Source organism: Dreissena polymorpha, chromosome 15, assembly GCF_020536995.1.
Source record: "Dreissena polymorpha isolate Duluth1 chromosome 15, UMN_Dpol_1.0, whole genome shotgun sequence".
Taxonomy (NCBI): Eukaryota; Metazoa; Mollusca; class Bivalvia; order Myida; family Dreissenidae; genus Dreissena; species Dreissena polymorpha.
This window is the reverse complement of record NC_068369.1, coordinates 38,304,527-38,317,461: the sequence shown is the minus strand read 5'-3', so window position 1 is coordinate 38,317,461 and position 12,935 is coordinate 38,304,527. Positions and strand designations below refer to the sequence as shown.

General features: G+C 33.5%; 1 protein-coding gene across 3 annotated transcripts in view; it reads right to left on the bottom strand.

The window, feature by feature from the left end:
- LOC127860494 (slit homolog 3 protein-like) overlaps positions 1–12,935 on the bottom strand; it is a 42,459-nt gene that overhangs the window by 19,847 nt on the left and 9,677 nt on the right. The window contains exon 1 of one of the 3 annotated variants that reach the window (XM_052398601.1): positions 6,861–7,008. The exons of the other annotated variants lie outside the window; for them this stretch is intronic. The gene's annotated coding sequence lies outside the window, so the exon portion shown is untranslated. Of the gene's footprint in view, positions 1–6,860; positions 7,009–12,935 lie in introns of those variants that run through there. 3 annotated transcript variants of the gene reach the window in all.

The following is a 12,935-nucleotide window of genomic DNA, read 5'->3' as shown; positions in this document are numbered from 1 at the left end:
CATGTAGACAATTTACAGGTATACTGCATAATTGACTGCACATGTAGACCATTTATACAGCATAATTGACTGTACATGTAGACAATTTATACAGTATAATTGACTTTACATGTAGACAATTTATACAGCATAATTGACTGTACATGTAGACAATTTATACAGCATAATTGACTGTACATGCAGACAATTTATACTGCATAATTGACTGTACATGTAGACAATTTATAGGTATACTGCATAATTGACTGCACATGTAGACAATTTATACAGCATAATTGACTGTACATGTAGACAATTTATACAGTATAATTGACTTTACATGTAGACAATTTATACAGCATAATTGACTGTACATGTAGACAATTTATACAGCATAATTGACTGTACAAGCAGACAATTTATACTGCATAAATTACTGTACGTGTAGACAATTTATAAAGCATAATTGACTGTACATGTAGACAATTTATAAAGCATAATTGACTGCACGTGTAGACAATTTTTACAGCATAATTGACTGTACATGTCAATTATGCTTACACATTTATTTATAAATGTATTTTGTTACTCTTTTATTTGCAAAGAGTGCCAATGACCAAAAGGCACTCACCTGAGACGACAAGGAACTAAACTTTTCTGAGAGGAAAGCGCTCACAATGGTTCACCATAGACTTATATGGAAATCTGTCTTAATACATGGCAGCCATACATGTATTGGACAAACCAAAATGTTCAACAAACTCATCCCAGAATAACAACACACTTTGTTATGTTCGGAGCATGTTGCATGTGTAGGTCAAACAATGACATATAGAGTGTTAAAATGGATTTACTATATATCAGGAAAAACAGCCCAGATTAATGGCGCTTTTTTAGCAGTCGACTGGAACCATATTTTATAAATGTTACTTTTCTTTCAATTGACCTATTGACCTAGTATTGGACTCAAACTTACCCTGTTTCAAACTTGGCTGAGATATTATTGGGACAATGGTGCTGAACAAATTTTGTAGAGATTAGCTTATAATTAATTATGGTCTAAATAGTCTGTGGACCGTTTTTAAATTATTTTACAAGCAATACAATTAATGTCTGATCTATGATAAACACACAATATCACTATTATTACCAATTCATTTAGGCGAAGGCAATACAGAACAAGAGCTGTGTTTTGTGAAACACAATGCCCCCTACTGCGCTTTGAAGCCATATATTTGATCTTTGACCTTGAAGAATTAACTTGACCTTTCACCACTAAAAATGTGCAGCTCCATGAGATGCACATGCATGCCAAATATCAAGTTGCTATCTTCAATATTGCAAAAGTTATTAGCAAGGTTAAGACAGACAGACAGAAAGACAGACCAAAAACAATATACCCCCGATCATTCGATTCGGGGGCATAAAAATGCAAATTGACCAAAATTACATTTAAATTGTATGTATTTTTTTCTACATAATTATGATACATGCTGATTGGAAAACTAGTACCTGTAATATGTATTAAAGAAACAATCCAGTAATGTCAAGAATTCACGCATTATCTCTGCAGGCGCCACATTATATCCAATAAAGACTAACTGACCGCTTAAACCAACCAAAAATAATCTTGATGAAATATCCAACACAATTGCAAAATAGGTTTAGACTTACAACTGGGAAAAAAGAACCAAAGAAGTTGAAAGAACTATGACTTACAAGCGACAGAAAAGGTAATATCTTAATTGGCTTACAGGTACTAAGAGGACGAAGACCTAACAGGGCATTCTCTAAAAAATGAGATTATATGGGTCAAGAGCGTCTTAAAGGTAATTAGACAGCAAACAACGGTTTCCGGACTCAGGTCTTGTCAAAATCGTAAAAGAGATTAAAGTAACACATGCATAAAGGTGGTGGAGTTAATCCCATAGACAAACTAACAACAATTTAGGCCCTTCTCTTTCTCATAATATTTATACAGCTAATTTTTCAGTAACAAGTTTTAAAAGAGAACAATCGAGGAACTTTCTAATACAAATAATTTTATCTTAAAACAGCATTGTCAAAATAAAATAATATTCCTCAAAATCATCTAGGAAACTTTTTGAGGTTATTGTTTATATGTTTATAAACTATAATAATTTGATGTGGATTGATTCTACCACATAACGTTTGTTATGCATTATTACTCTGTTCTTGGAAACAGCATTCTCAACATAAAATAATATTCCTCAAAGTCATATAGGAATTTAGGTTATTGTTTGAAAAAAGGGTTAAATGCATGCGCGTAAAGTGTCAACCCAGATTTAGCCTGTGCAGTCAGGCTAATGTGGGACGACACTTTCCACCTAAACTGGATTTTTGCTATGAAGAGACTCTCTGTAAACGAAAAAAATACCACAAAAGCGGAAAGTGTTGTCCCTGATTAGCCTGCGTGGACTGCACAGGCTAGTCCGGGATGACGCTTTACGCACATGCATTGAACCCCCTTTTCACAGAGCACGGCCCATTTACAACAACAGATGAACGCTGTACGGTGCCTTACCACAACACTTTAACCCTTTTCCACTAAGAAGTAAAGTGAACAAGCGAGATACACATGCATGCCAAATATCAAGTTGCTGGCTTCAATATGCAAAAGTGTACATTAAATGAGCAATTTTGACCCATATATTTGACCTTTGACCTTGAAGGATGACCTTGACCTTGACCTTTCACCACTCAAAATGTGCAGCTCCATGACATACACATGCATGCCAAATATGAAGTTGCTATCTTCAATATTGCAAAAGTTATGGCAAATGTTAAAGTTGGGGCAAACAAACAAACCAACAAACAAACCAACAGACAGGCAAAAACAATATGTCCCCCACTATAGTGATGGGGGACATAAAAAGCCTATATGCAAACAGCATAAAACCAGAACAGCCTGTGAGTAACTTGCAGTCTGTTCAGGTTTTATGCTGTTGGCTGCTCATTAGTATCTAAGGGTTGGAAATTAAGCCTTCAAAACTTGAATCCTGTAAGAAAGCTCTTTAATTTAATATAACTTTTTAAGTGACTACAAATGTGTCAAAATAGGCATCAGAGAGGTAAAGGGTTAACCTTCATACCATGGCACAAACATGTAGTTACCAGTAAGGATTTACTATCATGATGAACAATATTAGCAATGGGGCCCATAACAATTGACTCAACCGACCCAAAAATTACATTACGAGCCTAGATTACTATAAGAATGTTATCGTTTGATCATATTCATTCCAATTTTCCGGTGTTTTATGACACAACGCGTGTTTCTACAAAGTGGGTGATAAAAATGGCCATCTTAAGTTACAGAGATATCCGATACACGTGCTGCGATTTACATTTAAATGCTCGACTGTTGGTATCATCTTGTAAATCTACCCTTAAATATTATTTAAAACAGTATAACCATGAGTTACTGTTCAATGCAGTAAATAAGGTAAAGTGAAAAAAGTTACCAAGTTAGATTTAAATGCAATCAGGAACATTAATAATTGCATCTCTTTAGACTTTGGCACAATTGATAATTGAATGTCATCAACACTTTTATCAACATTTTACTACTTAAATTGCAGTAGGCTATGTACAAAACTAGTGTCCAGTCTCATAAAAAATTGTGGTAACATTTTTTAATGCGCATCAAAATTGTTGACATTGAAAAGCCCTTACTACCTACTGTCACTCATGTTTAGGATTCAATAAATGGTACTTAAAAATGCACTATAATTTTTGAATAGAAATCACTTTGAATTTGAATAGAACCCCATAAAGAAAACATATTTTTACTGCTTTTTTTCCAACCGGAAGGGTACAAATTCATTTGCCTCTGGGAGGAAGAGTTAATCCTTCAATGGACTTTTTTCATATTGGCCCCTAAATATGAAATATTAAACCCAGTTGATAAAATAAGGGCAAAAGAATGTTGCAGACTTTGTTGAATGGTGGGTCAGACATTTCAATTACAATCTGGGCTCACTACATATGCTTAACTTAAACATCAAAGAATTAAATTGAATTAAAATGAAAGCACCTGTGCAGAACATATGGTTGGTTTTCACCTTAAAGGGATCTTTTCACGCTTTGGTAAATTGACAAAATTGAAAAAAAAAATTTCAGATTCGTAAGTTTTCGTTTTAGTTATGATATTTGTGAGGAAACAGTAATACTGAACATTAACCATGCTCTAATATAGCCATTATATGCATCTTTTGACGATTTTAAAACCTAAAAATTATAAAGCGTTGCAACGCGAAACGATTGAATAATTTGGAGAGTTCTGTTTTTGTCGTTAAATTTTGTGAAACTACGAAGATTGCTTATATAAGGTATAAAATACGTCAATAATGTGTACTCGGCGGAATAGCTCAGTAGGCTAAAGCGTTTTTACTTCAGGACTCTGGCAGGACTCCAGGGGTCACTGGTTCGAAACCTGCTCCGGGCAATGTTCTTTTCCTTTTTTTAATTTTTTTCTTGATTTTTTACTGGAGCTTTTATGATCCAATGTTTACATTTATCAATTTAAAGCATTTAATGAATAAGTTAAAAAAATGCCAAAATCTGTGAAAAGGCCCCTTTAAATGCAGTTTAACACCAAGAAAGGAATAAAGCACCCATTCCTTTATTAAAGACCTGGGTGCAAAGTAGCCCATAAAAGATAAATCAAAGCATTTTTAAGCGTTGTAAGTTTTTAATTTATATAAATGATGAATATTTTACTCTAAATGGTTTCCTTCACAAGAAATGCATGTATTGTCTATTTTAAGTCTCAGATGATATCATCAACATGTTCAACAGAATCTTGTTCTTGCCACAATACCACACAGGTATTATTACCATGCAGTTATTGCAAACAGAAACAACAGATTATTCACCATTATAGAGCCATCATGACTGTATTTACTTCTTTTGAGAAAATAGAGATTTGTAAATAATGGTTCACTATTAGTAGAAAACAGTCCTGGATTACCCATAAAGCAGAGTTATGGCAACTGCCTAATGGCCTGTGGCCCGTGACTTTATGGGGCCCCATGAGACTAAAAATAGACAAAAGAATTTCTTTTACTTACTTGCTAAGCCTAATATAATGACTTAACAAAGCCAATTATATTATATCAATGTTTTGTGCCGATGAGAGACTCGCAATTGTTTTACTACTTGGCAATAATTAATTATTTGCAAAACCATAGTGTTTTTGCTTAAAAGCTTTATATAATAATTATAATGTCATATGGGCAGGGTACGCTAATTTCAACAAGTAAAATCGACAGGGCGCTGGTGTTCTAGTAGGCTGACTAGGGGCCTGCAGGGGCGTGGGCCCCAACAGCTTTACGGCTTAGGGGACTCCAGTCATAATGCTAATCCAGCACTATAAGTAGCATATATGGAAATGATTTATATTGATGAAAGTCATGAGAAAAGGTGTTAAGCCCAATTAATTAACCTGAGGCAATAAAGAAGACATTTCATCAATAATCAAAACTGATGACAAATAACTAAGCAACTCTATCCAACAGCATTTTTATGAGAAACAAATAAGAATTCAGTTACTGGACTAGCACCAAACTTCGATATGCATTCATTTACTGGACCAGCACTAAATGTCTGATTGAAAAAGAGATTGTCTTCATTTGTTCAGCCTCAATTCTTAATATCCAAATGCGGATTACTTTGTACCCATTCGGGTTCAGAAAAAAAAAATAGTTAAAATATGTTTTTTATGGGGTTCTATTCAAACTCAAAGGGATTTCTATTCAAAAAAGGGGTTTGGGAACTTAAATTAAAAGAGTAAATCTGTAACAAAATGAAGATTTCAAACTGGTTTACCCCATTTTCATGGCAATCATGGGCTGCTAAAATGTGGATCTGCATCAACTAGGACATTAATGACCGGTTTGATGAAAATTCCTCTGCACTGGAACACCCCATCATTACATTTTCCCCTTCGGCTGCAAACGTTTTTCTTAATTTTGGAGAAAGCGTATGCCTCGTTTGAATGTAATCATAGGGTTTAACATTTACAATTTTGCGCCTCAGCGAGGTCTCTTGTTGCTGACATGTACATTGTTCCTGGTCAATGGGATAAATACCATATGACCTATTTATTGGAAATAATGATGCATGAACACAATTTTATTTTTTAAAGCCTTTGTTTAATTTGGCTTCTATCAAAGTAAAAAACTCCATTCAAATGCCCAGTGAACTTATAAAATAATTGCTACGTATGCCAAGTAAGGCCTTGGGCAATGAATGTGCCACATTTTACATTGGCAGGGGGGGGGTAGTATTCTTGATTGGATTACTATTTATTAGTGATTCTTGGTCAAATTTTGGGCCATTTCCAATCTCAAAAGGTATAAATTGTTCCAAAATGACTTAAATTTCCATAAGATTGCCACCCCCCCCCTCCCCCCCCAAAAAAAAAGTATTGTTAATTTGTTTTAATATATATAATTCAAAACACTGCTGACTGCACAGGCGAATCTGGGACGACACTTAACGCACATGCATTAGACCCCCTTTTCACAGAGCACAGCTCATATATTAGAGTCTTCCAGGTCCAAAAAAAAATCACTCAGATGCACCCCCTCCATAAAAAAGGTATGAAAAAAACACACACAACAAACACACACATACATCCAGGTTTACCTCTGTGTATTTTTAAATGTTAATTATAAACTGTATATATAATTGCAAAGCTTAATACAACTACCTGTGAAACAATCTTATTAAATTAAATGCAGTTTTTGAACACTGATACAAACAATAAAATAGGTAAGAACTGATGCAAATTTGTTTTATCCACCTATTTCTTCTGTAAGTGTATTATCAAATGCAAAACGCATTGCAGTACTTACCATCGAACAAATTTCAGATGAACAGATTTTACTCCAATGAATGTGCATTTAACTGCAAAATGATGTCCGATCTACATGTTGTAACATAAGTCACAGTATTATCCAAACAAAACCACAAACAATGTCCATCAATTTACCTCACCATGAAGAGCCTCACATTAGCTATCTATTAAATAAGTTAAATATCTTAAATGTCACTGAATTGATTTGTCCTTACCAAGGCTCACTTATAATATTCAGTGTTTGGTACACAGGGTCTGAATTGTCACTGAAGTTATAGCCCCCTTTAAGGCTCTTGAGGGAACAATTAAGGAAGTCATAAAATTGCAATTAAAGCCATAAACCTGTCACTCTTGACCATCCAACTTTCACTGTATTCTTTGAATTGAAAAAATAATTGTTGTTTTGATTAAATTTTATTATATTTTATTAAATACACTGCAGGCTAAGCAATAAAATTTCAAATTCAAAGAAACAAATACAATTAATATATATTTTCTTCAATTTTAATTAAGGAAAATATAATTTATAAGAAATAATAACCTTTAAAAGTTAAGAAAAGTAATCATATTGTACTATTTAAATATTAACGATTTAGAAGTTTATTTATTAGGACTGATTTATAGTATTAGATCATCATCATTATTGGACTACAATCACCACCTTTGCATTTATAATAAAAAATAACCATCACTTTTGTGACAACCATCAATATAATACTTAATTATACAATTAACTAAACTTGAACAATTCCCGAGGAAACAAATACTTTTTAAGAAACAAATCATGAATAAATCTCACAATTTTATTGTGTTTCGCAAATTGAGCAGCACATTTTGATTGAAACTATTTAACCAGTATTTTCCTTTTTGCTCATTTTAATGAAAAAAATTGTTTTGTTAGTGTTTAGTTTCCCTTAGCAAGTGCTAAACCCATTATTGTGTGGATTAAATTCAATTACAAAATGCAATTGCCTGTGTGTGGTTCAAATTTCAGTCTTCAAACAATTATTTGGGTTTACAGCTCTATTAATGCAGTCATAAACTCCCCATTGACAGGTGGATGTTTCTTAATGGTCAGTTAAAACATTTCTAACATGGGTGTTTTTATCTGAGGCCTTTATCTTTTGCCTTTGTGTTGTTGACTATAAAAGTGTTGTGACATGAGATCCTTTGATTTGATAAGGACTACCAACCACATATCTAGTAAATCATTTGACACATAACATTTTTACTAACGTTTTTCATACAAATGCTTTTGTTCCCAATATTTAAAAAGCTGTAAATCAACGATCTAAAGCATGTTCATGTCTTAGGTTGAAATGATAACTACCAACCTCAAAGTTTGCATAAATGTTTATGCTACCATATATTTCCACTAAATTGTATGCATTCTAAACACCCAATCTTTCCAGACATTGTTATAAAAATCTGTCAATGTTAAAGATATTACTCAAGCATGTATAAGTCTTTGGTTGGATTAATAATTACCAACATACAAGTTTGCATTAATGTTTATGCTACCATAAAAGCATTTCTAACATGGGCTTTTTATCGAGTCCTATATCTTGTTTACCCTTAGACCACCTGGAATCAATGGAATATTTGTGTCTGCTGTTTATTCTTTAGCTCACCTGAGCTGATCTGCTCTCAACTTATCACTCAGGTATTACAATGTGAGTTCAGGTTAGCGACTCAGGACCATTATGGTCATCTTGAAAAATGCTATCGGAGAGTAAGTTATAGATTCCTAGGGTCTTAAGTCTGTCTTTGCATTTTATGATACAGAGTCTAGTTTCCATGAGTTAAAAGGCTGTGTTTGCAATTTATGATACAGAGTCTAGTTTCCATGAGTAAAAAGGCTGTCTTTGCAATTTATGATACAGAGTCTAGTTTCCACGAGTAAAAAGGCTGTCTTTGCAATTTATGATACAGAGTCTAGTTTCCACGAGTAAAAAGGCTGTCTTTGCAATTCATGATACAGAGTCTAGTTTCCACGAGTAAAAAGGCTGTCTTTGCAATTTATGATACAGAGTCTAGTTTCCACGAGTAAAAAGGCTGTCTTTGCAATTTATGAAACAGAGTCTAGTTTCCACGAGTAAAAAGGCTGTCTTTGCAATTTATGATACAGAGTCTAGTTTCCACGAGTAAAAAAGGCTGTCTTTGCAATTTATGATACAGAGTCTAGTTTCAACGAGTAAAAAGGCTGTCTTTGCAATTTATGATACAGAGTCTAGTTTCCACGAGTAAAAAGGCTGTCTTTGCAATTTATGATACAGTCTAGTTCCAAGAGTAAAAAGGCTGTCTTGTCAATTTATGAAACAGAGTTTAGTTTCCAAGGGTGTTAAGTTTTCCTTTGCAATTTATGATGAAGGTCTTGTTTCTGAGGGTGTGAAGTCTGCCTTTTCAATTTCTGATAGCAGTGTCTATTTTCTGTGTTTTTTAAGTCTGCGTATGCTCAGGGACCTATACAAACAAAGGGATGAGAAACTCACTGAACCGAAGAACAAGCTAACGCGTTGTTACGCAAAAGGGAAACGAGACTTGCGACCCAACGAGACTTCGCGCGACAAGGCAAATTTTCACAGCCGCCATTTTGACAAAGCAAGACCGTGACAAAGCAATCGAGACAGAATAAGATAACAAATTAACCAAGTGTTGCCAACACAGAAGTATTCATTGCAAAGGTTTGTTGAGTTTGATACATCTTATTGTTTCATTTGTTTTCAACTATGCTTTGTATTTACTTATAAAACAACGGTGGGTATTTTCACCAAATCATGCGTATCATTGTTTACACTTCCATAATCCGAGAAACGTATGTCGTGGCTTTTTTCAAAAGGCTTGGTCAAATAAAGCTCTATACTATTTATGTTGGTATTCTTACAAACATTACATTTCAACGCATTGTGTGATGCTAATTTTATTTGTATTATAAGCAAATTCATGATTTTGAATGAGCACAAAGGCAATACAATTTTAGTCATTTTTTTTTATTTTACCACTTTCAGTTTCATCAACATATGCCGTGGCTCTTTTTGAAAGGCTCAGTCAATACTAGCCCTATATATATCATGTTGGTATCTTTACAAACGTTACATTTCAATGCATTCTGTGGTGCAAATTTAATTTGCATTATTTGCAAAGGTATAATTTTGTATCAGCTCAAAGATTATACAATTTTAGTCATTTTTTTTATTTTTTTACCACTATCAGTTTCATCAACATATGTCGTGGCTCTTTTTGAAAGGCTCAGTCAATACTAGCCCTATATATATCATGTTGGTATCTTTACAAACGTTGCATTTCAATGCATTGTGTGGTGCAAATTTAATTTGCATTATTTGCAAAGGCATAATTTTTTATTAGCTCAAAGATTATACAATTTTAGTCATTTTTTTATTTTGTAATCACTATCAGTTTGATCAACATATGTCGTGGCTATTTTCTAAAGGCTCAGTCAATACTAGCCTTATAGTTATCATGTTTGTATTTTTACAAACGTTACAATTCAATGCATTGTGTGGTGCAAATTTAATTTGCATTATTTGCAAAATCATAATTTTGTATTAGCTCAAAGATTATACAAATTTAGTCATTTTTTTATTTTGTTATCACTATCCATTTAATCAAATATGTCGCAGCATTTTAAGAAAGGCTAAGTCAATACTAGCCCTATAATAATCATGATGGTATCTTTACAAACGTTGCATTTCAATCTATTGTGTAGTGCAAATTTCATTTGCATTATTTGAAAAATCATAATTTTGTATAAGCTCAAAAACAATACAATTTTAGTCATTTTTTAAATTTTATAACCACTATTAATTTGATCAACATATGTCGCAGCATTTTTGGAAAGGCTCAGTCAATACTAGCCCTTTATTAATCTTGTTGGTTTATATTCATATTGTTTTATATTTTCAGTGTGCTGAAAAGAAGCAAAAGAGGGTCTCTTGCTCTTTAGACGGAAAGTTTGACCCCGCAAAGGAAAATGTCATGACGCCAGCGAAACTTGGGCGTACAAACCCAGGTCATTTCCACATTAAGGACTTTAAATAGTGCTGACATACATGTGTGTTCACAGCTATGCCAAGGATACTGATACTGTCTGATTCAACTGGGAAATTGGATTCCTTTCTTTGCCTGAGACGTACCTTGACCATCCCAGCACTAAGATGATGTTACTATATTCATGTCTACTATATAAAGCAGTGGCGACAACAAACTTCACAAACCTTCAGACTTGCCGAAGACAAAAGAAAATTCAGTATGAATTAGTTTTAAATATTCAATTGATTAAATTAAACTGTTGCATTTTTTCATAAATGAACACATTCCAGCAGTGAATATCTCTGCTTAACTCAAAAGTGACTGTTAGATCTTTGATCATGTTAATCAAAAATGCGTTCCCAAAACTCATTATAAATATAAAATTTTTAAACTTGTTTAAACAAGATAATTTGGTATTTAATTTTAGTAAGCTTTTTGTATTGCTGTAGGCTTCGAATAAATCTTCTGCATTACCATGTCAGGAGGAATCTCAATCTTTTGTTGTTGAAATAATAAATAGAAATTTTTTAGTATTATTATCAAATTTTTGTTGTTCTATTTCACATTTCAAATGGTTACTTGTGCAAAATCTTTTACAAACATGTGATTTTTTTACATGCTATTGAGTTTTTAAAATATTTTCTTTAACTGAATGCTCATTACACTTAGTAACATGAATGTATTGTTACACATACTCTTAAACTTAAATAATACCAAGATTACCTATCATGCATGAACTAATGTGTATGTTTCAGTGATAAACTGATTTATACTGAGAAATAAAACATAAACGACTTTTATGAATTGCCTTGCCTTCAAATTCTGTTGATTTTTGTTCAATACTTGAACACGAAATCACGAAAGATTTTCAGTACTACTATGGATATCATGTTCAAAAGGAGTCCAACAGAATAATATAATGGCATGCGAACCTTCATTGTCTCGGATGATAAAGAACAATTATACATTTTAAATTGTAAGCAATTGGCAGGCGTTAATATTGTTGATATTTTTAACACAGCAGAGTAACATTTTTAATTAATTTAAAGACCGGTCTTTGCTTCATGCACAGCACATATGTGCGATATACAATGGCAATTGAAACCCTGTGAAACAAATGGTATTGTTACTCGTCAACGCATCCGGTAATTGGGTTCCGTGTAGCATACTGCGTGTTAATATTACTAATTATTTATTTACAAGACAAACAAGGCAAAATTGAACGAATGTATATTTGTTTATTAAACAACGAAAGTCGAATATTGCGAAACAACTATCACCATCAATGTGCGAAATCGCTCGCAATCCAATGAATCTGCTTTCCTTCAGCTACATGAAGGTCAGTCTGGCTGCACAGGTTCTGAGCTACTCTGTTGGTGAATATTCAAATGGCATGCGAAACTTTGCTGCGTCGGAGGTTAAAAGAACAGTTATACATTTTGAGTTGTTTGCACTTAACATGTCTCGATTATGTTGCTATTTAAAACAAAACATGGTAACATTTTAATTCTATTAAAAGACCGGTCTTTTGTACATGCACATACGTGCGATAAACAACGGCAATTTAACCCTGGCGAAACAACCGGCAATTAATATTCATCAAAGGGTCCGATAATTGGGTCCCCGTTTGACATACTGCGTAATAATTAGACTAAATAATGATTGATTTTGAGATCAACAACGCAACAATTGAACGAATAGGTACTTGTTTATTTAACATAATATAATTTGAATCCGAAAAAACGTAACCCGCTCAATAAGCGAAATCCCTCGCAATTGATATCGTGAAGCCGCATTATCGCTACACAGGGACCAATCAATCGAGATTATCAAATCTCGCGCACCGGTTTATTATCGCTACACAGGGACCAATCGATCGAGATTATCAAATCTCGGTCTATTTTGCGTGCTGTAACGGGATATCGCGAGGTTGCTAATCCCTTTGTTGGTATAGGTCCCTGGTATGCTAAATGTATGCTATAAGGAATAAGTTCCCAATGGTCTTCAGTATGCGTTTGCAATT